This window comes from Dromaius novaehollandiae, chromosome 3, assembly GCF_036370855.1.
Source record: "Dromaius novaehollandiae isolate bDroNov1 chromosome 3, bDroNov1.hap1, whole genome shotgun sequence".
NCBI lineage: Eukaryota > Metazoa > Chordata > Aves > Casuariiformes > Dromaiidae > Dromaius > Dromaius novaehollandiae.
Genome location: NC_088100.1, coordinates 78,254,422 through 78,282,057, shown reverse-complemented (window position 1 = coordinate 78,282,057; position 27,636 = coordinate 78,254,422).

Genomic DNA, 27,636 nt, shown 5'->3' with positions numbered 1-27,636 from the left:
AACAATGGAGAGAAGTTTTATGCATCTGTGCTGAAGCTGCTAAGAGTATCTGAGGGATGGCTTTTTTTTTTAAAAAAAATTGGGAACTCTTAAAAAAAAAAAAAACTCCCAAACACCTTCCCTCTCTACTGCTTTGCTATTACAGTAATAAATGCTTTAAGGGCTGTCAGGTACCAGATGCTTGGAAAAAAATGTTCACAATGCTAAGAAGTGAGCTTCATGCAAATGCTGCTGAGCAGGAAAGCCAGGTTCTTCTGCTGGTTTGATGTGCAATGATAAGACAAACCTGAGGCCAATATTTGTGAAAATTTGAGAAAGAGAGTAGTAATGCTTTAGATATTAGCTGATATCTTACTGGCTTGTGTATTTGCATTGATAGTATGAGATCCAACAAATAGGTCAGAGATTCACCTGGATCTTTTCTCTCTTGCAAGATTGTTACCTCTGGGAAGAAGGTAGGGACTCTCAGGAAGATAGAGGGTGAAAATGTCACCATGTTGCTCTTAACAAGGAAGTTCACCCTGAATCTGAGAAACCTTCCTGATGAATGGTTTGTGTCTTTCCTGCAGAGGGGTTCAGTTTCAATAAATTCGCATAGTCTGATGAGAGAATTAAAAAACAAAAAACAAAAAACCAAAACTCAGATCAATTATGAAAGTAGTATTCGCTTTCCTTTATAAAAATGTTTCACACTTGTATGTAGCACTTAGCATCTAAAAGAAATGCCATAGAGGAAGATGGTGAAGGGTGGCTCTCCTGTTCTACCTTTGCTGGCCTGCTCCCTCTCTGCACCTGCTGAGGGTCCAGCTTGCAGCCTGGGACCAGCCGGGAAGGTCAGGATGTCACTGTGAGTGCTTGTGCAGTAGAGAGATTGAGGACATCTTCCTGGCTCCTGGGTCTTCCCTTGACCCAGTCAGAGTTCCCCAGCCTTGTAAAGCATTTCAGGATTAATAGATGGATTAATATAGGTTTGCACAGAATGACTTTATGTACATGAAAAATTGGATGAATGGTTGCTGGAGGTTGACAAGAAATCCAAAATCCACAAATACTGTTGTTCTTATTTCAGATGTTGAACACCTAAATGGTGTTGGGCAGTTTGTGCCTTTCCTGAGGCAGCCGTGGCTGTAGTAGTGTGCAGGAAAGTAGAAAATTGTAGAAGTGGATCAAAAATCAGGGGAAACTTTGGGACTAACTGTGAGTCTAAATCTATCTGGTCCTATCTCACATATCCCTCTCCTATCTCCCAGTTTCTGTTATTTGCCATTGGTGTTTCTTCGTAAGATTTATCCCCTTATTCCTCGTGGCAAGGCAAGACTGTCTGACTGCTCTTTCCTTGTTCCCTTTCCAGGGAACGGGAGATTGCCAGGTCTTTGGGCAAGGCAGGAGCCATTCAGACTTCACCTTTTGTTCAGGGGTGATTTTTGGAAGAATTGGGGCATGCATCTAGGGAAAGTGTAGAAAAGACAGAGGATCTCAGAGAGGGGTGATCGCTGTTGGGGCGCTGAGGGCCCCTGCCGCCATCCCTGCCCCCCTCAGTGACCTCCCCCACCCCAGCCCTGGCCCCATCTTGGCCCAGCCCAGGGCCATTGGTCACTGCCCTGTGACTCCACAGCAGTGCTGGATCCAGCCTCACCATGGCCCTGCACCTGCTTGACCATGGCAGCCTCGACCCCAACCCATGGGTGCCTGCCTGGCCCGGCCTTGGCCCATCCTGGGGCTGGGGCTGCCACAGCTTCCCTCGGGGAGGGGGGACGGGCCCTGGCAGCCAGGCCTGGTCCTGCTAGAGATCTTCCATGACTGTTCATCAGTGTAATGTTCATTTAAATTAACGTCTTCCACAGGTTTCTCTGGGATCAAGCTCATGGTGAGAACTCCTAAATACCTGCTAATACCAGCTTGCTTTGTAGCAGCAGAATCCTTGGATAAAATTTTATATGCTTTACTTATGTTTCATTGACTTTAAAAGAGATTTGTGCTTGAGTCAAATTTGAAAATGGGACATAGGTATCTTGAGAACTTTATTCCTTTTATTTCTGTGACAGAGTATGGATCAGCCTCACTATTAAAATAGCATAATAGATATGCATTAGGTAGTGCATTAGAAGAAAAAACAATGGGAAACTAACTTCTGAAAGGCTATAGATAGTGCACTAAATGGTGACTTTTTTTCTTGCTAACTTTGGTATCTTGTCATATGTTAATTAAATGCCTGAAAAAATCTTTAGGAGATAATAAGAAGATAATAGTGCACAGATTTTAATGTAAATTGGAAACATTACATGCTATCTCTTCTTTGGTCTTACTTTTAAAGCTTAGTAAGAATTCTTTGTTCAAACAATTGATTTTATTGTACTAAAAAGTAAGATGATTTAAAAGTAAATTAGAGAGCTGAAAAATAAGCTTTCTGAATTCAAGTGGTGTGGTCTGCCTTCATCATTTGAACTCCCTGGCTCCTGCTAGTTTATGTAGCCTTTCAGGATTTATATTAAGGCTATCCTTGACTTAGCTTATATTTGCCTATTTGGAAATATCTGATACCTTATGTATTTCCTTGTTCCTCCTCCACCTTCTCCTTTTTTCCTTTACTTCTGGAAGTCTGCTTCCCGCATTTCTGATCATGAGTGCAAAACTATAGTCTGTGTGCGTTCATGCAAGGGCTGTGAGAAGTTGTCAGCCATGGCCATAATGAATTGAATTCTGTTATTCCTGGCACAGGGGCTCAAGAGGGATGCGGCTTCCTATTATCCACATGAATGAAGTGACTGGAATTTGTCATTGTAAAGGCAGATACTTGCCTTGCAGCAGGGCTCGATTCTGTGTCCCACACAAAGGAACTGCAGCATTCATTCTTGTTGCCTTCAATGCTAACTGAAGAGAGAGATCTGGGCTCTGAGAGCTCTAGGTAAAGCTGTGCCATCCCAACACTACTTGTTTTCTTGTAAGACAAAATAATTATTTACATTTGATCACAAAATTACATCCATTATTTACATCCAGATCACAAAAAGATGTTCAGTGTGTATGTGCAGTCTGGCCAATATACTCATCATACAAGCTCCTGGACACCCTGCCTATCTTGCTTCCATTGAAATCCTGCAGCAGGGGAATAGCTGTCTCAAAACACTGCCAAAATAGAAGTTTCTTTTAGTTGCTTTCTGGTGTCACTCCATTTCTTTCTTTTCCTCTCCCTGCCCTCCCCCTCTCCTGGGAAAGGAGACTTGACACTGTTTTCTATTTTGAGATGATTTTTCACTTCTGTTCAAAGCATTAACTTCAAGATGGTAATACTGGCTTTCACCTCTAGCCATGCGTGTGCTCAGTTGGAACACCACTGTTTACCTCCAGGATGCTTGTTTCTATGTAGTGATTCATGCAGCCTATGGAAAATGTTCAGGATTTCAAGTAGACAGTTTCCACCAGCAGTTCAAGCTGCTGTCATTTAGTGTATCAAAAGTAAAGATGTTATTTGCATGATGTCTAGTCAGAGTTGCAGCTTGGATCAGAAGACAGGGAGCCCTCTTTTCCTGTGTTGGATGACAGTTATTCTCCAAAACAATTTCTGTCTGATAGGTTCTGCAATCGATGCTCTCTTCAGTTTGGAGGATAGTATTCACGGGAGCAGCTTTAGTCTGTACCACAACAGTGGGGACTCTACCCCAAGAAAGACCCCAAACCATTCCAGGTTCTCACATCCACCTGCAGGTCTGTCCAAAGGCACTGGTAAGACTGCCCGAGCCTTTGGGATTGGGGCTTCCAGGCATGTGCAGCTTGGCAAGGGAAGCTTCTTCACCTTAATGGCTTGCAAGAAAGCCAGACAAATAGACCTTCCTTACTTTTGACCGTGTATGTTCCCTTACCAACTGAGACGTTGTGTTGCTGAAAGACCCTCGGTTTCTGTAAGAGAGTGTCTTTCTCATCACCAGGTCAGTAGCTTTGACACACTTCTCTGCTAGGCATTTAGGCAGTTTCCAAGCTTAAGTCACGTCCATTTCTCAAGCTGAACTTTGGGAGCTAACAGCTCTTTGTTTTGGTGTACAGAGATTTTCTCTCATTTCTAATCATTCAAATGAGGAATTAATGTTTTCTAAATTAATCAGGGGCAACATTCATCCTTCCTTTCCTGCTCAGTCATTGGCCATACTAGCTTACTTTAGGCAATCTGAGCTCCCTCAGTGCACACGCAGCTGCCAACTCAGCTTTCCAGTCTCCAGTTAAGGACATCTTTGCATGCGATAGTAACTGTTTGCCTAAAAATCACTGAGAGCATATATTTCTCCTTCCTTTCCTGGCTTCTAAATGATGCTGTCATAAGATTAATGGGCCCACTTTTTGAACTATGAGTTTGTGTTATGACTTTTGTTGTTTTCAGCCAAACAGTCTTTATGTTAGAAATTATATCAGACCGAAGAGTAGGTGAGAGAAGAAGGTGTTAGGGACAGCACTCCCATCTGAGGTATTTCGTAATGATGAATTACTTGTTTGGAGCTTCCTTGCTGTTCTTATCTCACAGATAGAAAAAGATTACAGCTGACATGATGTAGCTGTGTAGCATTGTTACCTAAAAACATGGTCAAAAAAGGCTAAACTAAATTTCATGATTTAAATATTCTTTAAGAAACTCTGTTTCTACCTGGATTAAATGAGCTATTTAAGTGTGTCTCCCCCACTACTCTTAATTTATGGGAACGAAGTGAAAGGTCAATCCCTTTCAACATAAGCCATTAGTGTACTAAAGATCCTGTACTAAAGATAGGTGAGAATCTCAAAAGAAATGTCTACCCATCATTAAGTGAAGGGTTGGTAAGGACTGTGTGATAGTTGTGGCTGGGCTACAATGTGTTCAGACACTGCAGATTTCCTGCGGCACAGGGACTCAGCAGCAGTGGCCTTCAGATGGGGAAGCGATCTTGGTAGCACCAGCAGAAGTGGTGACTTCTGTGCCAAGAACTGGTTCTTGAAGAGGTGTTTTCCATCCAGATTATGTGACTACACAACCTTTAGCTACATGGACAGTTAAAATCTGAATTCTGTATTTGGAGAGATGAACAGTTAAGGTCTTCCTACCCTTGATATCTCTTTAGAAGGTAGGGCACCTTCTAGTAGACATGATTCCCAATGGACTCTGCTGGTTTAAGGAATATGAACGTTACCACCAGTGGAAGAAAAATCTATGGACAATTCACCTTAAGAACAACAGCAGCTGTAAGAAAAGTGAAGACTTCTCCCTGGTGCCAGTACATTTCTGTTTTGGCTAGCAGATTGATCCTGAGCAGTACTGGAAAGGGTTTTGCAACATGTTCTTTTTTTGAAAATGTGTTTAATAGATGCAATGAATTTTATGAGCTGTCTTCTGCCACAAGGGACATGATTTTTATATCTATTTTTAGAAGTGTACATACAGATCTAATTTGAAGTTATTGCTGAATATGCATTTTCTTTCATTTCTCTTAATAACAGGCTCTTTTAAATCCAGAGGTCTTTTTAAACTTTTTTTTTTTTTTAATTTGTAGCCTCACAGCAACTATCCTACTTAAATATAGTCATGATGCATGTATTCATATCTGTAGCATTAAATGATATAACCAGTGGAAAGAACTTTGGACTTATTAAATATTTGTGTGTATGCAAATGTCAGAGGAAACTTTATTGGTTTTTATGTTCATAGCCTTTAAGGGTCCCATATAGAATTGGACCGCTGTTGTGCTGGTGGTTTTAGAACTGTGGAAGTTGTCTCTTCTGTGTCTGTGTATTTTTTTTAATATATATAATTTGAAAAATACTGAGCTAAAAAAATTGCAAACATCCCCAGTATATTCAAAGCATCCCTTTCAAAGAAGGGAAATTAAAATCTTTTTATCCTCATATTTTTATTTTACTATGGTTTACCACTTTCCTAGAACTGAATCAATCTATGGAGTTATATTAAATCAGCTTCTCATAAATGACGTCCATTCAAAATTCATAGGTAAAAATGGCAGCAGAGTCTGAGTAGATGATGATCCATATCAACTGACACATTATCTTATGACCAGAGAAAGATGGTGAAGCTAGCCAGCTGTAAAAAGTATTCTGTTTCCAAAGAGTTTGCTGGGGGGTTCTTCTCTTTCTCCCCTTCCTCTTCCCTCTTTGAAAGTAGGTTTTTCTTTTCTAAAATGAGAGAAAGGAATGGATCAGAAGTACTTTGCCTTCCTGTCTCTCACTTCTAATTCTGCAGATAATTTACAGGTACTGTATCTCACAAGTGTTATGTACAAATAACTGCATTAGCTATATATAGTTACTCTTTTCTAAATAAGGTACACTAACTCGTGTAACAGTGAATTCAGCATAAGTTTTTTCCAGCTAATTTTTAATTCTTCCCAAATGTATTATGAGTGTGTATGACCCCCTTTATGTACTTTTGGGCTAAAGGTGCACCTACTTCTTTAGTCAAGATTGCCATTTGCATCAGCATTGACTTTGGAGCCCAGAAATACGCATTTTGCTACTTCATGCTGTTTTTAACCATTCCGTTTTCAGAGAATCCCTTCCAGAATTAATAGTAATGTGAATTTCTCTAGAGGGGAGTATAGCAATTATGTTGTGGTCGCTTATTTAGCGTTTTGGTTGTTCTTGCTTCCTGGACTCTTCTCCTGCGCATTACTTGGAAATTGGTATGTTCTCTCCTTAGATTAGATTAAGAAATGACTTTTCTAAGAAACAGTCATTTAGAATATTAAAGGATTTGTTCCTGCCAAACTATGGCTAGATATGCTGGTAAACCCAGTTTATTTTGAAGTTATTTTGCTGCCACAGTTTTTCTAGGAGTTTTGATTGCTTTTCTGACATTTCTCAGCATTTAAACAAGTCTCTTAAAATGACAGCTTATCTCAAAAGCAAAGATTTGGAAATTAAGAAACATTCTTCCTGAAGAACATTTTCTCTTGTTACAGTTCTCCTCACTGAGTGGAAGTTCTTGTACGTTCACCTCCTCAAGTATCTGAGGAGTAAGGAACACCAAGAGCTGCTGAACATAATAGAAAACCTACCCCTTTCTAGCAGAGCAGACAATCCTCAAAGAACTAGGGACATGCTGGTGAGGTACTTCAAGCCTTTACTTTTTGACCCGAAATGGTAGATGCTCTGTGTTTTTTCTACAGCTATCTAATTCTTTGCTCCTTTCCAGCTCGTCTGGCTAGAATGGAGCTACATATGCTAATTTTGCTTTTCATTCCTTCTGGGAAGATCTGTGTTTTGCTAGTCTGGGCTGAATATACAAGTCCGTCTTGACTTTCTGACATGACTGCTGTTCAGGAAATGCTCTGTTTTCCAGCCATATTCCTTTTATTCTCCAAATTAAAACTTTTTGGCTCCTTTCTTAGCATAGGAGACTTCAAGAAGGGAAGGAGGGAAAAGGGGAACTCCAGTGCTTTCCTCATCATCCCAGTCTAATCTTCCATCTGCTGCCAGTTCCCCATCTTCTAAGAGACTGAAAATGACCATTGCCTTCCCCCAGCCAGTCTTCTGGGAGTAGTAAGATATTCAGGATTGAGACATTGCCTAATATTGGCCCCAGTGGAAAAACAAAACAAAACAAAACTTTTCCTGGTTTTCATATATAGTATGGGAGAAAGATTTGAGATTTTGGAAAAGATGAGTGAGATGGATCCTTATATCTAACAGCCAGGCAGATTTTGCTGCTCAGACTCTCATGTCAGGCTATGCTCAGGCATAAGCAGGCAATACTGCATCAGTTGCCAATCATGTAATGTCAGGAAGTATTTCTGCTCCTCTATCCTGTCACATCAGAAGGAAAGAAATATAATGTGGATTTACACTGAATTACCCCAGCTCAGATTTTTTTTTTTATTGTATAGCAACCACTACAAGTAATGGCTGCTTGAATATTTCTCATGCTTTACTTCCATTTATTTCAATGTGTAGGGGAAGAATTTTATTGGAAAACATGAAAAAAATAATTTAAGTGTCAGTATAATACAGAAAATGTGTGTACCTGTGTGGTGGAGAAATAATTTACTAAATATGTATATGTGGTTCTTTTCTGAGCAGCTCAGTAGCTGAAGGGATGAGGAAGAGACAGTCTGATGTTTTTGTGGAAACGCCTTTTGGAGAAGCCTCCACAAGTGTTCTAGAGATCTTTTCTTTTGATCTGACGGTGTTATTCCATATTTGAACAGGACAGCCATCACATTTCTTTCTTTAGCTCTCTTTGGATTAAAGAGGGGTTTTACAGTTAGTGGCTACGTAGCTAGCTTAAATGAATACTGAAAAAATACTGGTTCCGAGGTGAAGCTGAATAAAGTCCGTAGGACTCCTTCTGTTTACTTCAACAGTCCGTTGCCTGGAACCATGAGAAAGATATACAATGAAATGAGGTAAGGCTTCCTAGTAGTCCTGTGGTCTTCATGGCATGTCCTACTATGCGTGTGATAAAAGGCAAAAGCTTCCTATTCGTGTGCACTAATTTGCTAGCAAAGTGAAAGTTCTACAGCTATTTAAGCATGTGAAGGAGGATCTGCTGGGAAATCTGTTAAGGTGGAGCAGGAGATGTCTCAATGTTATTTAGGAAAATTCTTCTAGTTCTTAAATGTCTCTATTGTTCATTAGTTAATATACCTTTTAGACTTTTAGGTAGTTTCAGTAGAGCATACCTCTATTGCCTTCTTGACCACCAGCTGATAACGTTACAGAGGAAACCCTTGGGGGCCCTCCTGATTTGGGGTTGGGAACCCTTTTGTGTATCAGGAGCTGCTGGAACAGAGCTTTCTCTTCCTGTGAACCTGATCCATCTTTTTCAGCGCAGGACTCTGCTGCTATTATTTCGTTTAGTTTAAAATTTTAGTTGGTCATTTTGGAGAGTAGAAGAGGCATGAACAAGTCTCTTGGAGAGCTTGGAAATGATGATGTCAGAGTTTAAGCTTTTAGTGCCTGGTAATAATGTTCCTTGAGTGGTCAGAGGAGTTATAGTCCCATGTTTATGTCACAGTATGGGGAGCTGCCTGCATAAAACACGATAGTGGGAAAGAGGATGAGCCTTGGATCTCTGTGTACCTTGAAAGAGGGAGCAGGGACAGAGAAGAATAAAGCGGAAGAAAGTAGCAGAGAGATCTACATGTAATACTGGTTTTATTGTAATGATTGAGAGACTCCTCTGGAAGGTGGCTGATGTAGGTGTAATCACTCTGTGCTCTGAGTTACAAATTAAGCTGCAGAGCTGACCTGATTGATTCTATTTTTTATTTTATTTTTTGTATCTATTGTGGCAGACTAATCAACAAAATGCAACCGGAGAGGAAAGCTAATATGAAATCACTAAACACTTTTTCTTTTATTGATGATTTCTTAGTCTTGCTTGCTAGTATAGCTAACTTTTCACTATACCTCTACTTGCTTATTGTTTATTTATAAACTAAATTGCCTCTCTTTCAGTTATTCTTTTGCGAACAGTCTCATTAGTTTTCAGTGTAGCTTGTGCATCATATCCTCAGTAATAAGTCAGCAAGAGAAAGGTGCCCAAGCTCAGTAGTCGCTGTTGTGTTTCTGTGCCTACTGTGTGCTCTCTTCTCAGTCTCCTTGTGGGGATAGTGCCAGAAAACAGAACTTGCCAAGATGCTTAGTGTGAACTCTTCATTATTCTATTGTACAAAAGAATTTGGACTTAGGTTGGCTTTACTGCTAGGAGCTGTGTCCCTTTTTGATGGTCCAGTTTGAGTGTTTGTTTTTGCTGCTGGGAAATTATTCTGCAGGGGTAGTCCCATTGAAGTCATCTGGGAACACTTAGACCTCAGGGAGAGACGTGCGCATTAGCCCTAAGTTACAGTGACACATCCCAAGTCTAAAAGGATCAAGTTATGGTAAGAGTTAAGCTTAATTTCTTAAAGAAACCAGGCTATGTGGCTGCAGTGTCTCTGTGTCTCCTCCTTTGCTCTTTCCTCTTCCTTCCTTCCCATTACTCTTGAACTCTCAGGCTATATTTAACCAAATTTAAAAAGGGGGTAGAAGTTTCAAAAAGAATCAGTTTCATTGGTTTCTGTTATAATGCTGATGGAAGAGAAGGGCCCAAATTAGTGCCCTGTCCGAGGACAAGCTGGGCAAAATTCAACCATGCTATATGCTATTTGACAGCAGCCAGATGGCTGGTCATCTTGTGGTCTGGCTGGTCACTCAAGCCACGTTCACCTCAGACTTGCTGCCACATATATTGGCTGTTTCACAAAACATTGGGGGTGTTGGTGTTATTGTGGGAATAAATAAGCCTTGAAGGATGAAAGAGACAAACTGACAGAAAATTAATCTTCTTTAGTTCATAGGACAACTTCTTCAGTTATATGTAACAGAAAGATCTTATCTTGTGTAGGTAACTGCTGTATATTAGTAAGTACAATTTACCCCCTGGAGTAATGCAGCTTGTCTGCTTTTGCCTGCATGGCATGGACCCTCTGTGGATATTACCCAGTTTGTGTTCTCTGCCAGCCCAGAAGCAGCCTCATCTGCAGGTTTCTTGGCTCTGAGAGTTTGCAGATGGAGTTCTGTGGGAAGCATTTTCAAAATTTCTTGTTTAAGAGTTGAGCGTCAATTGTGCATTTTTATACCTCAGTTCAAAGCCTGTACTACAGCTTTTCTGTGTTCCGATGCAATTAATAACAGACTGTCTTGTTTTCTTACATTTCTTAATTTTTGTATTTTTTGTAATAAATATGTGATTACAAAACTGTATTATATACTGTCTCTTCCAGAATCTTCCTGGAATAGATTTAGTTTGAAGTGTTACAGAAACAACTTCTGTCCAAACATAGCCAGAATGACTGTGGATATGGAAAATCTCTTGAGCTTTGGCAGTCAGGTGATGCAGCAGCCAGTCATGTATGTGATTTGCATGTTAGACCATTTTATATTTTCAGTTGATAGCATTTTTAATCATTTTAGAAAAAATCTGTAATGCTGTTTTTTGTTAGTTCAAACAATGAAAAAAGAATGTTTTTTACATATATATATACAGTCTATTTGAAAAATACAGGTAATAGTTTTCTTTACTGAAGAGGCATCATCAATATTGGATGCCATGTTAACAGAAATCTTTGCTTTTATCAGTGAATATCTTGTAATTACATTATCCAGTTTAATCAATTGCAGCATTCTACAAAAATTCTACAGCATTTAGAATGTGTTTACTTTATATTATTTCTGAAATGCCTTATTACAGCTCATTATATCTTATTAAATTCTATAATATAATTAGCATTACATGCTTATCTTGAGCAGTCACACAAATATTTGCTGTGAATCTGCTCTTTGGGTATCTTTTTGTTTTCCGTATTTCCTACAGACCTCATCATGAGTGTCCGATGCAATTTTTAGACCTGGGAAGGTTCGTAGGAACAACGATTAAATTACCCTGGAGTTGCAGAAGGCGAAGTGAAGAGTTCCTCACCAGTGGTCAGCATCGTGCTGTGTACATGTCTGCACAGTGCGAGGACCTCAGAGAGGACATGCATTTAGTCATCAATATCCAGATTTGATGTTAAAGGTCAAATAAACTGGCTGTGTTATTGAAGGATGAGCTTAAGCTTAAATGTTTTGCCAAATCTATTGTTAAAGCCTTTAAGCAAGCAGAAGTAGAGGGGGAATGACAGAAGCTGTTACATACCATCTCTGTCTACATAAATTAATTTCAGCCCGTGGGTCGCTCACAGACTGCGCGGGGCTTGCTTGGTGTTCCCAGGCACGCGACTGGTCAAGGGAAGTTCCCTGTCATGCCGTAGTCCCGCTTTGGTTTTAAGATTTCCAGAAAGACTTCATATTCTTATATGAACAAGCCTATTTGTAACAATGCGAGACTCACACACAGGATATTTGTGAATGACAAATGAAGGGCTGAGATGAATAATGTCTCCCTGCTTTGGTAGCAAGCTCGGCACTGGAAGCTCCCCTTGCCTTAGAGAAGTTACCCAGTTGCGCCATGGAAACAAATGGGCCTTCCTTTCCCTTCCTCACAAGAAGTTTTGGCAGGAGCAGAAATCTGTGGGAGCTTATGGGGAAAAGGCAACAACCAAAGGGAAGATGGCACAGCAAATCATTTGTACTGCAAATGCTTTAAGAACAGTTTGAACTCTAAACTTTTCATGCAGCCTTGTCCTGCGCCTCAGGTCTACCCTCAGCGTGGTTGGGGCATGTGTGTAATGCATATGGAATATATAAAAACTGTGTTTTAAGCTTGGCATTTGCACCGGCTTGGCTTTGGTTAGGTCTGGGAGCCACGACCTCGCCGTGCTCACTGCTGTCATGCTCCCACTCTGCACCAGCACGGTGTAAAGCCACAAAGGGCCATTTCATATCGCTGTTAGTGCGGCTGCCGCCAGATTTTTGCTCAACTCCCTTTCTGATTTGTTGCTAATCGGAAACTGAGGATACTTGCAGGCCCCTATGTGGAAAGGCAGTTACAAACAACCCTGCCCATGAGCTGGAGAGAGGGTGCTCCTAAAAGGACTCCTGGAGCAGTGGTGTCTCTGCTGCTCCATGATCCCTGCAGGGAACATGTGCTCCAGTTTACGTGCGGCACTGTTAAATTAGTTCATTGCAAGGGTAAGGCTCCCACCTTGCATGTAGCTGACTTTACAATCCCGGGTATGTCCAGCTGGAGTGGAAAAGCTAGAAACTGCTTAGGAAAGTCCCGTGGTTGTTATAACAGCTCCGAAATGCTGATCTGACCCAGAATTGTTTGTTCACAGACTGTCCAAGAAATAATGACTAATCAGTGATTGATGCTTGTTCATCATTTCCCTTCAGATGTTTTGAGGTTAAACATAATGCTGTGATTTGAAATTCATACAGGAACCAGAAGCCTTGTTGCCATACAATCCTTCTGTTGGCTTCTTAACTGCAAACAGGCCCTGCTGCCAACGGTTTTTACCAGATCGAGCTTTCCCCAGTTTTCCTTTGAAGTGTAAATTGCAAACTGGTCAAATCAGGTGAAACATGCACTCCCTTTTTCTTTTTCCTGTGTCCCAGACTTTCAGTTTAAATCATTCTTGTTTGGCAAGAAGTCTGGGCCACAGATCATTGCACTTGTTAGACTGCAGTGATGGAATTGTGAAAATTACCATATGATTGACAGTCACGAAAATGAATCCCACAGCACTAAAGCAAAGTCTTTCCACTTTTCTTGGCAGACTATTGATTTCAGCTGTGCTTTCCTTAAAAGACACAGAATTTCTAAGAGGCTCTGAACCTGGCGATGACTGGTCCTGAAAGCAGTGTCTGTGTGCATATTCCCTTGAGTTTCAGGTACAACTTTCTTGTAGAGCCACAGGGAGGGCCAACATCACTGTTCTCTTCAGGCCGTGTCTGCTGGGAGTGTGGGCATTTTGGGGGAAATGTTATCCATATAGACTATGACGTATATAGAGAATAATCCCCAGCATGCTGTAATAGTGACGTTTTCAGATTTGAAATATTAAGTAATCAGAGTTCACTGCTGTGAAATTCCTTAATTAAAAACAAATCTTCTGTGTTTATAAAATGTCTAAATGTGCTGTTATGGTTAGAAGAACACACAAGGGAAGGTTTTGTTGAAATGTAAACACTTGGTGAATTATTACTGCAGTGCACTGTCTGAGAGCACTCATCTAATGACACAGTCCCCAACATTCAAGTGAATATAATTGTAGCAACGGGCTATTAGGCTCAGATTCAGTATTTGGGCTTCTAACTTTCCACTGAAACACTTTATTGAATCCAGATTCTTTGTTAACTCTTTTCTTTTTCTTGCCCCTTGGCATTTCTGTGAGCTTTGCTCTTTTTAGGGTAGTTCCTTACAGTGATGGGGACCGGTTGCGTATTCTGTGTTGAATGTCACTGTGAAGGGTTCCTTTGCTGGGAGATTGATGTTTGTAAATGGGATCTTTAGAACAGTCTTTAATACCCTAAGAAGAAATGGCTCTGTCAGCACAGTGGGGAGGGTTGTGGGAATCAAAGGAAGATGTTTTCCCCAAAGGACAACTAAAAGACCGTGCTTATTTTAGGTCTGGGAAACGAGTCTGAACTAGCTTCATCACTCACCTGCAACTGGTGTGAAGTGTAGAGGAGCTGTTGCCATGGGTTCGTAGGCATAGGCGGTGCAGAAGAGACTGTCTGAGAGGTCACAGATGCAAATTCCACCTGACTCCTTTGGAAACCTCATCCTCAGGTATCGGCTCTTGGCTGCCCCAGATGATAAAGGGGAAGCTTCTCTGGTTCCCTACTGGGGTGCTGAGCTGAACAGCTCTTCCAAAACTGGAGCTCTTGAGTAATGGGGACACACCAGGAAGATAGCTTAGATAGTGGAGTAGTGGCATCTGCAGACTGGAACAGTCTGATCAGTAAAATCTTTGCAAACTACCTTAAATTTCACTACTGTGAACAACCCTCCATCAAAATGTCATCTTGGACTCACCCGCTGAAAGTTTGGATGGATTTCAGAAGGAGAATAAGCTCAACTTTCTATTCTGAAGTTGCCTGCTGAAATTTGCAATTGAGTTGGCAAAGATTTAGCACTCTTGGGCGTAACAGACTTAACGTTGTGCCCACAAACTTGGTTTCAGTTAGGATTTTGAAGCATTGATTAGAGGCATGGTAACAGGAAATGTGAACTTGCCTTACTGAAAGCCAGGCTGATGGGAGCATCTATAAATGATTTGGGATAGGCTTTTTGGTGATTTGAGCTAATATGAAAACTTAAAGTCGTGCCATATCCAGAGTTTCCTGCAGTTCTGGAAACTGCAGAGTTGATGGAGAACTCCTGCTGTATTCATATCCAAAGTTATGAATAAAATCTTGCATATAAAATGTGCAGATGGGCCTAAATGAGACAATGGTCTCTGCCCAGTGTTTTGTTGATAATATTTCTACAATTAAGCAGGCCAGAGCTAAATAATTTATCCTGTTAAAGTGAGCTGCATTACTGGAAGCCAAGGCTTGGTGATGAGAAAATGCTGTGGCAGTGCAGAGAAGTGGCGGTTTTAGTATCCGCCACTGAACGCCAGAGGGCACAAAGTCTCTAGCAGTCATCTCGTCTTCTGGCTTCGTGAATGCTAACAGCATTTAAGCAAACCTAAATGTAATGACACTTTGAAAAGCAAACACAAAACTTCCCTGGAAGAACAAAGGGAAAATAAATGTGCTAATTGTTTTAGAATGGAGATGAAAAAGAGTATCACGCTTGTAGGATGCGTACATTTGTGTTATGTCAGCTTGAACACTGAATACGATGAGTATCGTATGAATGTACATACCTTTGTTTTTATATTTAAATACAGGGACATGGGTTAACAGTGTGTTGTCACAGCATATTTATGGGAGGTGCTTTACGTATGAACGAGAATATATATTGATTAAGCAGGTCATTCTGAGTCAGCAACAATCGGAATGACTTTATAAAATGCATTTATGTTGTGTTTCGTAGAAAGTTTTTTTTATAGAAATATGATAGGAAAATTTGGAACTCTTTATTTGCATGGCTGTCTGATTCCTTTTACCTGTAAAACTCAAATCTTGAGACTTATCATGAGACTCAACTGTACAGAGTTGCAGGAAAAAATATTTAGTTCTAAATCTGAAATCTTTTCTGAGCCCTGCATAAAGTTTTCACAACGTTAGCCTCTCACAGCTAAGACTATAAGTGAGGATTTGTGAGTTTTCAACATATTTCTAAAATGAATCAGCTGCCAGACTGTGGTCTTACAGTAATTATCTTGGGACTGTCCAGGCCTCAAAGCAAGTGTTACATGTCCTTTTGTCAAGCTTCTGCTGTCTGAAAGTATAATGCTTATCTTTTGAGCTGTGTGAGGCTGTCAGCTTTCGAATGTTAGAATTAAATCTGGAAGAAATAGATTTCAGAGCTGGATGCAATTTATCATGTGATACAATCTCTGTGTATTATATTTTAAATCTGAGTCTAAAACGAGTGACTAAAGCTGTAATCATGCTGTCAGCACATGTAACTACTTTCAAAATTAGACAATGATCAGTCTAACTGAATAAAATCTGGTTGTAATTTCAGTAATACCATTAAAATTCCAATTTCTAGAAAGTGAGGCTGGTCCAGTGGTCACAAAGCATGTCTACAATCTGGGAGATCCAAGTTTAATCCCTAGTACACCACCGGCTTCTGGTCTGACATCAGTCTCCCAGTGCTTCAGTGGCTAAGGCCTTCAGAGAAGACTGAGTCTCTCAGGAACTTGGATACCCAACTACATCCTAAGAGGGTTATTAAGGGGGCCTGTTCTCAGTCTGGCTCTCCCAAGAAGAGGTGAAGTGCATCTGAGCATCTTTTGGGCAGGAGGGAAATCATTTACTAGCATTTTGTGCAGTGTTGGCTGTCTATATACAAGTTTTTGCTAATGTGAAGAGCCTAAAGCTCTTTAGGCCACATAAGTGCCCTTTTCTAGAGGCATTTAGTGAGGCTGGTATGTAGAGCTGCATCTCCCTGCATCAGAGAGAGCCTTTGCTTTTATCATCCATAACTCATTGCTGGAGCTGATTTTTTTTCTGGCAACCACTTGCATTTAGGATGCTATAGGTCAGAGCCGGCATGTCAGATTCTGGCTAGGATTTTGTTAGCTCAGTGTAGATCGTCACAGGCTGCTGACACGCTCCTTCCTCTGAGAGGTTGTGAGCTAAAAGCAGAGCAGTCTGCGACTGGCCATTGACCGCACAGAGTGATGAAAGGTGCAGGCTCTTCCATGGCAGGTGGCAGTCGGAGCAGGAGCGCTTCTGGCTTCCACTCCTGGCCTTTTTGCCCAGGGCAGCCTGAATCAGCAGCATGGGGAGCAATATGACAGATTGGGAAAGCTCCTTCCCTCCCTCGTCTCCCCGCAGGCTGTAACAGTGCGGTGATGATGGCAGCAAGACTTCTGGCCGCTCTGTGCTGGGCAAGGAGGTGGCCAGGTCTTCCGCCTGGCACAGTGTTAGACTGGCAAGAGAAGATGTTTGACCCGGGGGACAGTATTGTGCTCCGGGAGGAGGCAATGTCCAACGCGAGTGTCTGACACGCTGATTCTGCTCTGTGGGTGCCAGTCGGACCAAGCTGCTCCGAACCAAAATCAGCTGTCCCAGATGAAGAACCGGGGTGCAAGGAGTGGCAGGTGCACAGTGCAAGTGATGGGGACACAACCGCCGGCAGGGCTCCCTCAGCATTAGCACGAGCCTTGCGCTGATTAATGCACTTCCCTCAGGGAGTCTGGGTTCATTCACACCTGTCATTGCTGAAGCTTCTTCTAGTCTGTTTTGTGCTCCCAGTCCAGTCTTTCAAAATCTGCAGCAACCTTGTTAGTAAAGCTGGTGGTGAGCCATGTCTCCTAGCTCTTTTTGCAGAGGTGCCTCGGAGCAGGATGATTTGGATAGTGCAAGTAGAAACAAGTGTGTTGGTACAGCTGCAAAGAGTTATTTGCACTATGCCTGCCTCTAGCCTATGCAAATAGCAGGCAAAATGATTCCTCGCTTCCCCAAGACCTGACTTCATTCATGTACAACTGTGTGTGCACCTGTGCATTTATGGAACATAAACAGACTCCATGGTAAAATAGAAAATCTAGTAAGAAATACAAAAGTACCTGTTCTGTTTCGGAGACCGCAAAGGCACCCAGGAGAGCATAGTATTTGAGCAAGCCAAAGAAACAGAATTTGGAGTGTGTTACTAGACCTTTGCAGGCATGTCTAAAAGCAAAAACATCCCCTTATAACTAATTGTGTTTGATCTCTGCTGCTTTCTAAATAGCTTCTCTGCTTTTAAAGCTAAGTTTCATTGCGCATCAGATAGTTAATCTTATGTGAGATCAGGAAAGTGACTGCAAGAAGTGTCTTTCGCTGAATTCAGTGGTTCTTTTATGAGTATGTTTATTAGGGAAGTAATGGAAAGATGCATTTAATACTGATGTTATTCTTCAGCAGTACATCTGAATTTTAATGAGTGGTTCCTAAGCTTTAAAGACCCTTCTATTTTGTTCCCATAAAGTGCCCTGGCCATATTCCAGCTCTGTCCCACGCATCCAGGAGCGCTCTCTGCCGTCCTGAGTTACTGGAGAGGTGTGCAGCTCTCTCGCTGGCCTTGTGGAGCTGCCTCCATCCTACTTCAGGTTAGGACAGCGATGTGAGGTTTGCGAATGTTTTGTCTAGGTTCTCGAAGCTGCTCCTTTTCATTGCTTTGAAAATCAGACCCTTGCCATTTCAAATACTTGTTGGTTTAAAAAAAGAAACCCACAAAAGATTCTTATTTCCCATACTCTTCCAGAACTGAGCTGCCTCTAGCTCTCTAGCCTTCTTTCTTGTGGGCTGTCCAGCTAAAGCAGTGACCATGCAATACTCGGGGCAGACACTTCATTTCCTACATGTGCTTCATAGATGCATATTGTTAGAAACGTGCGGGTGGTGCTCTGACAAATAAGTAGTAATTCGACTTGTCAGTAAACAAGCATTCACTGAAAGAAGGGACTTGCAGGTAGTAGTCTATCAAAATTAAATGTTGGTGTTCTGCAGTATGTCTCCGTAATCTGGGAGAAAATCAACTATGATCTAATCTTCCATAAGATATATAATACTCTGTTATTTTAGTGTAAATCAAGGGGTTTTAAATGCAGTTGCATTCATGCGGATGCTTCTAGGCTTGCCTGCAGATCATAGTTTCAGTTATTCTGTAAAGCTAGCAAATTTTCTGGTAGGGGGAGCTTACAATATCTTGCTATCTGTTTTTGGCTTCTTGCCAAGGAATAGTACCACTAGAGCACTCACTGCTGTTTATATGATTTTCATTGACTTCAGCGGGCATTGAATCAGGCCTTATAAGTGCAATTTCCTCATTGTTAGCAGTTGTTCATTGCTTAGCATTGCTTGAGCCACTATTCAGCTGGCCATCTGTGATCTGGGACTTCTGAGACTGCAAGAAAATCGTTAGCTGTTCCATTTTGGCAGGAGAATATTGTAACTTATCTCAGGGATGTATTTGTACAAGGAGTAATAATGTTTTTCCCCTATATCTATTGCCTGTCACTTGCCCATCTGTGGTTCTAACACACAAATGTTAAATAATAAATACTGAAATAGAATCAGCGCTTCATACATTCAAAGGCGTATTTTTCATCCGGATGCTGAGAGATTAAGTCTGCTAGCAAGAGAAAGCCAATGTTATCAGTATACATGTCTGTTCATCAGTCTCTGACGCTAGTCACTCCACAGAGAAATTAGTAAAAGTTTACAAAATGACAAAAGTAGGTCCCTGTCCTCTAGAGTCTGGATGGTGAGTTATGACACGAAATCATGACTGAGAATTTTGGGTGCAGCTTGATTAAAGGGTATAAGAGGTGAATTGAATAAACATTGAATTAAGTGTGTGTATGTCTGAGAGCAGCAGTTTATAGGTAGAGGTATTGTCCCGCAATAATTCTTCTCCAGAAAGAAGCAACTGTGGAAGTGGAGGTTTGTGCCAATAAATTAGCATTTCAACTAGACTGTTAACTTACCCTCTATTGCTGGATTCTTTTCTGAGATAGAACTATTCCTTCATTCTGGTTCCTGGAGGAATGACTTGTGAATTCCTCGTGACAAACGTTTCCCTTAAAATTGTACATGAATTTTTTACAAGGTTTAAAGGAATGTACTGAGACCCTGACATAAGGAACAAAAGATTGTTTAGGTAAGTCTAACCCATTTCAAGGAAAGAATATATTAGCCCAAGATGGAAATGTTAGGTGATATAGTCCTCAATCTTAGACAGAAGTCCTCTGGTGTGGAGTGCTTACAAGAAGTGAAATTATCATTTTTGCTTAGGAATATTTCACCCGTATTTGTAATAATTTCTGGCTAAATGTGGTTCCTCTATTTGCTTATGCAGTAAAGTAAATGACAGCAACCCCCAATTTGGCCTCTGGTAAGTTGTCCTCTGTCCTTTATGTGCTTTCATTCATGTTCTCAGTAGGTGTTGCAGATGCACATCTCTGCTGAATGGGAGAAATCTCAGCTTTCTTTAGTTTCTGAATTGAGCTTCTTTTGCTTTCAGTTTTTCATTTAAAACCGGAGAAATCAATTTCACTTTGACGCCAAAGCTTGACTACTCATTTGTACAAACAGAAATACAGAAATGAGGGTGGAGGAGAGAAGAAAGAGATAATGGGATTTCCCTGAAGTCCTGAAAACAGGATTTGACTCTGCCCAAATTTTCCATTTTATTTCCAGTACAGAGCTTTATTGCCTGGTGATAAGTAAAATTACAGTATTTCATCAAAGATTCCCAGCACATGGGAGCTTACCAAGTTTCATGCATTTTTCAGAAAGTTTTGTGGATGCCAAAAGAAATGCCTGACTTCATCCTCCCCGGGGAGGACAGCCTGCTGAGCCCTCCCGCGGGCGGAGGAAGGCTTTTTGCACTGTGCTGGAGTCGATGTTGACTCTGTGAATCCGTCAGCAAAGTTTTGGAGAGAGAGAATACACAGCACTGTACCTTGCTCTGGGAACTGCCAAGAGAAGCACAAAGATTCCATCCTATAAACAAGACGTGAGACATGAGCTCGCTCTTTCTCAGCCAGCTCAACAGCTCAGAGACTGTTCCCTCTGTTAGGTGATGGGGATGGCAGTGAGGCAATGTTCTTGCTTCCTCCAAAGTGTATATTAAAAAAGCTTAAAATAACAAAGTATCAGTTTTCCCCGTTTTCAGCCTTTATGGGCCAAAACATGAAGTCTACATGATAAGTAAACCTTATGAAAATGTATTAAATCTTCTACATATTTAGCAGATGTTGGTGGATTTATCCACTATAGGAAGTTATATATCAAAGTGTACAGTTTGGTGCCTGTTTTGTGTACTCAGCGAATCCCAGACATGTTTAATATTTCTCCCTCTGGGGTTTAACAGGGTATAAATAACATTTAATAAACAACCTTTAACTTTAAACAAATGTATTCAGATGTATGATGTCTGCACAGATCTCATGTTTTAAGAATACTTATAAGTACTCAACAGGACTGATTTAAATCTAGCAATGTCCTTAATTTACATAAATTCAGTCTCCCAGCAGCAGCATGTTCAGTATTCCTGTTCAGGATGCATTACTTGTGTTATGAACTGTTGTTTCAAAGGTGGGCAATTTTGCAATCATGATTTGCAGAGAATTTAAACTTGGCATGTGAAGTTCTTGCTGAGAGCCAATTATTTTTCCCCCTAAAAATATTTGGAGAAATAGTTTATTCTTAGTGTTGTTATGTTGGAAAAACAATACCTCAGGGCTTTCATTTCTCTGATTTTTATGGCTGTAAGCACAATGCAAACTTGTGAGATGTGAGCTAGAATCTTAAGTTAATTTTCAACTTGAAAACTTAAAAAAAATAAAAAGGCAGGAAAGAGGAGAAGTCCTGGAACAAAACAAAAACAAACAAAAAAATGCCCCTTCACCTCCTCCAGTGATTCTGTTATTTTTGGATTAGAAACTTAAAGGCATGTAGTAATTCTTACTTCCTTAACTTTCAGGATAATTTTTTTCTGATGGTGGCAAGTGGTGATCTGAGAACAAAAGGAGGAAGAAATAAAAATTGAAAGGACAAGTGTATGTGGCATAGAAGAAAGAGGAAAACAGATTGGCAGGTATTAAAAAGGTCAACCAAGGAGCTGAAAATTGCAAATTGCTGTGATCAGCAGACTGCTGATGGGCTTTGTATTCTTGGAGTGGCTAGTGTGGTTGCCAGATTTTCTCTGGCTTACCCTAATGCTCCTCATAATGTTACTTAGCTGAAATGGTCCACAAGCTTGGGAAGCTAGTAATGGTAAGGCATAATAGGTAGAAAAAGCAGTCTTGGTTTCCTCTAGGCTTTTTGGTTTGGGTTACCAGCCCCGGTATGTTTTCAAGTGATGCGTCATTTTTAACATGTCCTGGAATGGAGCTCTCACCATTATCACTTAACATTATTTTATAAATATGTAATTGTCAGGTTTCAGGAGGGAAGGGTTCAAATTGCTACAAACCCAGTTCTGCTAGGTGTTGATCATTCTCAGCTTTCATTGACTTTGAGAGATTTTTGGGGTGCCCAACAGCTGTTAACATTTGTCTTTGCGTAGCATTCCTTGGTGTAAGGTGCATGCTCTAACTGAGCAGGGATGAAGGAGGGGGTTGATTGACGACTCATCCAAAACACACTTAAGCTATTGGAGATGCCAACACCAGCTTCAGTGAATGTCAGACTGTGATTTCTTGATTGTTGTCATGTCTGGGGATTTTGCTTTTGTTCCCCTCAGAATACAGATGTCTTCCTGAGCATTGCTCTAATGTGCAGAAAAAGACATTTTCAAGAATCTGTTGCTTGTCATTTATGTCCCTTAATGTGCAGTGTTTTTTCTGTGATTGTATGAAAAAGGGTTTATTAGGATTTTGATTAGATTATCTACAGTAAGAATCTGTAATTCAAAGAGACAAAGACATACAGCTAACATACGGTAGCTTCCAAAAGCACAGATTTATGATCCTTTTCGTAATGCAACATACTGTGCATCTCTGATTGCTAATGAGGTTGTTAATAGAAGTCTAAACTCAAGTGCCCAGAGGGTATCAAGACAGTCTTACTTTACGTATTCTGCTTGTTAATGGTAGAGGTAAAATGTCTATTCCATGTTCAAAACTGCACTTTAGTTGCTCATGAAAATGAGAACTGTTCTGTTTAATTTCATATTATCCGGTGCCTGCTTTGCACAGAGTTGCACAGAGTTGCATAGGTGATTATGTAGGGAGAAGAGGTTTTTCTAGCCCTTAAATTGCCTATTCGTTCAGGAGAAAATTGAAGGTAATTCTTGCTGGATCCTAGCTGGTGAGCAGTCCTTTGCCCAGACATGGTAGTAAAGTGTTAGTAAGTGCCATACTTTGTCTCTTTTGGTTGAAAACTCCAGAGGAGCTTTCTCAGACCAGCTCTCTAGAGAGATACTAAGCAAGCATTGTCCTAAAACAGCTTATCCTTGGATTTGAGAGCACTTTACTCTCAGCTGCAAACACTAACACCAATATGGATGAAATCGGTTAGCTGGCTCTTACCTCAGGTGATTCAGGAAAAAGCATGCTACTTGCCATTCTGCTAGTTCTGTTCAAGGTGAGGTGAAATTACCTGTGGGGGGGAAGTCAGCAGGCCCTTCTATTCCATGTTAAATTCCAAACACTGCTGAACAGATGGGGTGCATGAGTTACGATGTTTCCACAACCAGTGTTGCTGGAGTTAAAAAAGGGATTTCCTGTATTAGCTGTCAAATTAAAATAATTGTACAGTGGGAATTATAAATGCTTTGTATAACCATAAATGAAACATTCTGTTTTCAAGCTATTTAACTTTTTTAACCTTTTTTCCCTCTTTTTAGACTCGAGTCAATTAAAATTCTGTTATAGCAAAACATTGACATGTGTAATAATGTGGAAATGAAACATTTCAGCATTTCTGAAATGAATAATTATAGTAGAAAATATTGAAATAAAATCTTACATCATTTAAAACTTTTTTCCTATTTTTCCTGGCCAAAAATTTTCATTAGATGTGATCTGAAACTGGAATGGTTTTGTATTTGCCCCTTCCTTCCTTTCCTGTGAAACTGTAGGTTTTGGCTAATTTTAGCTGTTTGTGAAAAGAAAAACAGCCAAGTCTGGCTGTACTCTCCACTTAATTTTATAAACTTTGTCTTCACTGTTAAATGAAGATAAGCTTTATAGGTTTCTTAATGGTGTCTTCCACTCTTCAGATCTTTAGAGGTCAAGGAGCAGTATGTAGGCAGGGGAAAGCAAAACTAGTTTAAAGGAGAAAAAGTAAATGTAAATGCAGACTTGTCATGTGGGTTTTGTACTTATTGTGAAAGGGTTGAAATATTTCGCCCCAGTCCTAAATGGGTTCAGATGTGTCAGTGAGTTACCACAGCTGGAAGAGTTATTACGCATTAGCAGAGTTGCAAAGCAGTGAACTGATCTGGTAGCTCAGGACAAGCACGAGGTGAGACAAATTTGTCTAAGCTTCTTTCGCTGAAGTTTATGTTAATGTGTTTTACCTCCTGTTTATTTCTCAACATGCTCTTCTGACTTTATTGTGTCCTAGTAATCGGAGGGACCTTCCTATCTGTAAAATGTATCGTGGCCCTTCGGGATGATGTAACTAAAGGCCACCACTAGACCCAGTCAGAAAGTTTTGAAATAGACACAAAAGGCATGTTTTTCACTTGTGCTTTTTCATCCCATGTTTAAGCTAGCTCCAAATACAGTCAAACCCAATTGCAGCAGTGTTGAGTGATGCAGATCAATAAAAATGAATTAACATAAATATTAGCTTATTTTATCACATCAAGGATGCAGGTAGCATTCTCAGCTCTTCTCAGGCAACAATCACATTCCTTCTGTGTGTTTGGAGCCTGTCTTGCTTAGTACAGGTCCTAGCTTGAGCCCTAACAACTGTAGGAGGCAAAGGCTTGTGCAGGAGGCATCTTGGTCAGCTCCCAGCTGGTTGCTGCTGTTCTCCCCATCCGCTTCCAAATTACCAGGGTTACCAGCTGACTCAGATTTACTCTGGGTTACGTACGCACGTGTCACCTCTGCGACTGTAATGCAGATAAGAATTTACCAACAATCTTGAGACATCCCTGGCCTCAAGTGCTCATGGGCATGTGACAGCAGGATCCAGCACTGTGCTACTGGCAAGACAAACAAACACACTAATGTCCAAAGGGTTGTGTTGCCTCGTCAGACCCAGCGAGCTGATAACGTCGTTGAAATATGCTTTCTTTTTGAATTTGTCAGAGCGTGGCTGGCTGGGAGGGGTTTTCTGTGGAGCAGTCTTTCTAAATGTTTCTCTAATCTCTGCGGAGATTGTCCTTTGTAGATGCAAGGGAAGAAGGAAACTGATGGCTCCAAATGGCAGCTTGCTGGTCATGGGCAAAATGAGGACTGCCAGATCAAACAGTGAAAAAGCAAAACAAGGCCCAACTTCAGGTCTGCTACATTTCCCTAGCAAATACAAGTGTCCCATTTATAATTGGTTCATTGTTACCTTGAAGACTGTCTGGCCACTATTTAAATAAAGTTCTCCTGGCTGTGGATTGTCACTGGGCTGTATGTAGTGAGGTTCAAGTCCAGCCTCTGCAGGGACGGGCTCTCCTCAAAGAGGTCTCTGCGAGTTGACATTGTTTTCTCCTACAGCCTTTATCTACCACTGAAAGGGATGGGACTGAGGAAGGTTAAAAAGATGTCATCAAAAAGGTGATTCTGAAGGATAGCCTGAACAGAGTGTCAGCTCTGCCAAACTGCTCAGTTATTAGAGTGGATGAACAAGGGAAGCACATGGGACCTGTGGTTAGCATAGGAAAGGACACAGAAGGGGTAAAATCATGTATCCATGGTTGTAGTAACTCATACTCAAATACTTGGCCATCTGAATGCAGGTAGATGAGGAAATAGTGGATAAAACTGAGGAAGGGGGTAGGTCTTGGAAGGTACTGGGACATTGCTAGCTGCCTGCTGGCCAGAGTTCCCACATCTCTCTGGCTAAAGAAACCCACAGGAGTCCTTGGATCTAAATGTAGTGAGATCCAAGGTCTCCTTTTATGCCACACTGTGGGGTCTTAATCCATTTTTGTGCAGGAATGTTTTTGTTCTCCTGGCTGGTGATGCCATTCCTAAAGTAATCTGAATAAATGAATACGATATGTTTGGTGAGTGTATTACTGTAATTAAGATTTCCAGTTGGGTTTCTCATTTAAGCAGCAGGATGGTCTAGAGAATTAAATTAAGAATTGGGAACTCCTTTGTCCTAACCTTGCTCTGCAGAGTGAATCATCCTGTGAGCAGGGGCTGTTTGCTCACAGCAATATTTCCAGACTTGGGTGTCTAAAGATAGGCACTTGGATTTGTATTTAGGCTCTCACATGAATGTTGGTTACTTTGCAGAGGTGCAGATCTCTGAGAAGGGAATGGGTTTATAGGCAGTTGGCTTCTTCAGAAGATGTGCCAAGCTTTAGAAGCACAAGCAGAGAATGGTAACTTCAGTCTTTTGGGGACATAGTTCACTTATGTGAAAATAGTGATAAATATTTCCCTATATCACAGGAATAGAATGAGGCTGAGTTGCTGAAGTTAGCATTTGAATGGCATTTTGGAAATAACAATGCTTTTAATGCATTTGTTCTTGATGGCAGAGTTTATAGGAAAGAGGGTATAAATTTATAATGGGGAAATAAAGGAGGAGGGAAGGAAAGCAGGGAAATCTTAATTCTGATTTTCCTGACTTAATTGTATGTTTAAATCTCAGTTTTAATAAGGATCTAAATCTCCATCAATTAATAAAGCCTTTTCCTTTTTCTTTTCTTTTTCTTATGCAATATGGGGAATAATGAATAGGCAAGTGTGATTTACAAGGGGGGAAAATCCACCAACTGTGTTTGCTGAATTGAGCGATTGAGTGGCATTCCTGTGGAGTGGTTTTACAGTGTCACTTGAACCCCATGGTTAAGCAGTCTCTAGGTAACTGGAGGCAGGTCTGTTTTGCATAATATATTGACTCAGTCTGAAAGTAAAACACACAGAGAGAAAAATCCTCAAACCTTACTGTATCCATTGCTGCAAAAATAATAGAGCCTGTTTTAAATCTTGTCCTTTTTATCCAAGTCAAGTGACTTTTAGATGACTTTAGAATCATTGTTTGCTACATGACGAAAAGGGAGTTTTGCTTGGCAAGTTGTCCCAAATCATAGTTGCTTCTTGATATAAGGGATTTGCAAGAGAAAATGTATGCTCTGCTAGAAGTGCAGAATTCAGAACAAGATGCGAATTTTGTTTGGCTCTGGGACAGAGCTTTGGGGGAAGCGGGCAATGAGGGAAGTGCAGTACTAATGAACATAAAGCCTTTCATGTAGGGAGCAGAATTGAGCCTTATTGTGACAGGACAGAAAGATGGTGGGAGGCTGATGGAAGTGGGTAGAACTTGGGAAATACGAGGGAGTTGTCATGGGAAAGAGTGAAGGAGCTGGTAGAGGGTGTGAGAGGTATTTATCAAGAATCAGAATTTGGTGTGTGACTTGGTGAAGCTGCTGTAAAGGGCTGGAAGGAAGTCAGAGATGGCAGTGAAGCAGGGAGGAAACCCAGCTAGAAACAAATAGAAAACTTTCCTGAAAACAGTGCCAGATGCGTCTGGCAGTCTTGCTGGCTCTTGAGTGTTGGAGTTCAGGACACTGTTTGCAGTGTCTGTATTATTCCTTGGATGCAGCTTAGAGGCACAGAGCTCTGCCCGGCTGAACGACAGTTTATCCTAGACTGGTTGTAGGCCACATAGTGGGGAAGTTTACCACCTTTTTGCCACAAAAACAGTGATAGAAAGGTTACAGAGAGAAGACTCCCTTGAAAACTGAATTTTGGACTTTCAGAGATTCAAAAGGCAAAGGCTGTATGTGCAGTAGTTAAAAGCGAAAGCGAAATGCAAGCATGTTTCTACTTCTAATTCAGTCACTTCTCACTGTGGGCAGGTTGACTAAATGTTGGATAGCTGCATATCCAATAAGGAGGGAGTTGACACTGTATCTGTTGTACCATCTGTTTACCAGTCACCAGTGTACTGAGAGAAGCTTCAGTGAGGAGTGGGAAAGGTGCCAGAGTTCGCAGTTGTGTT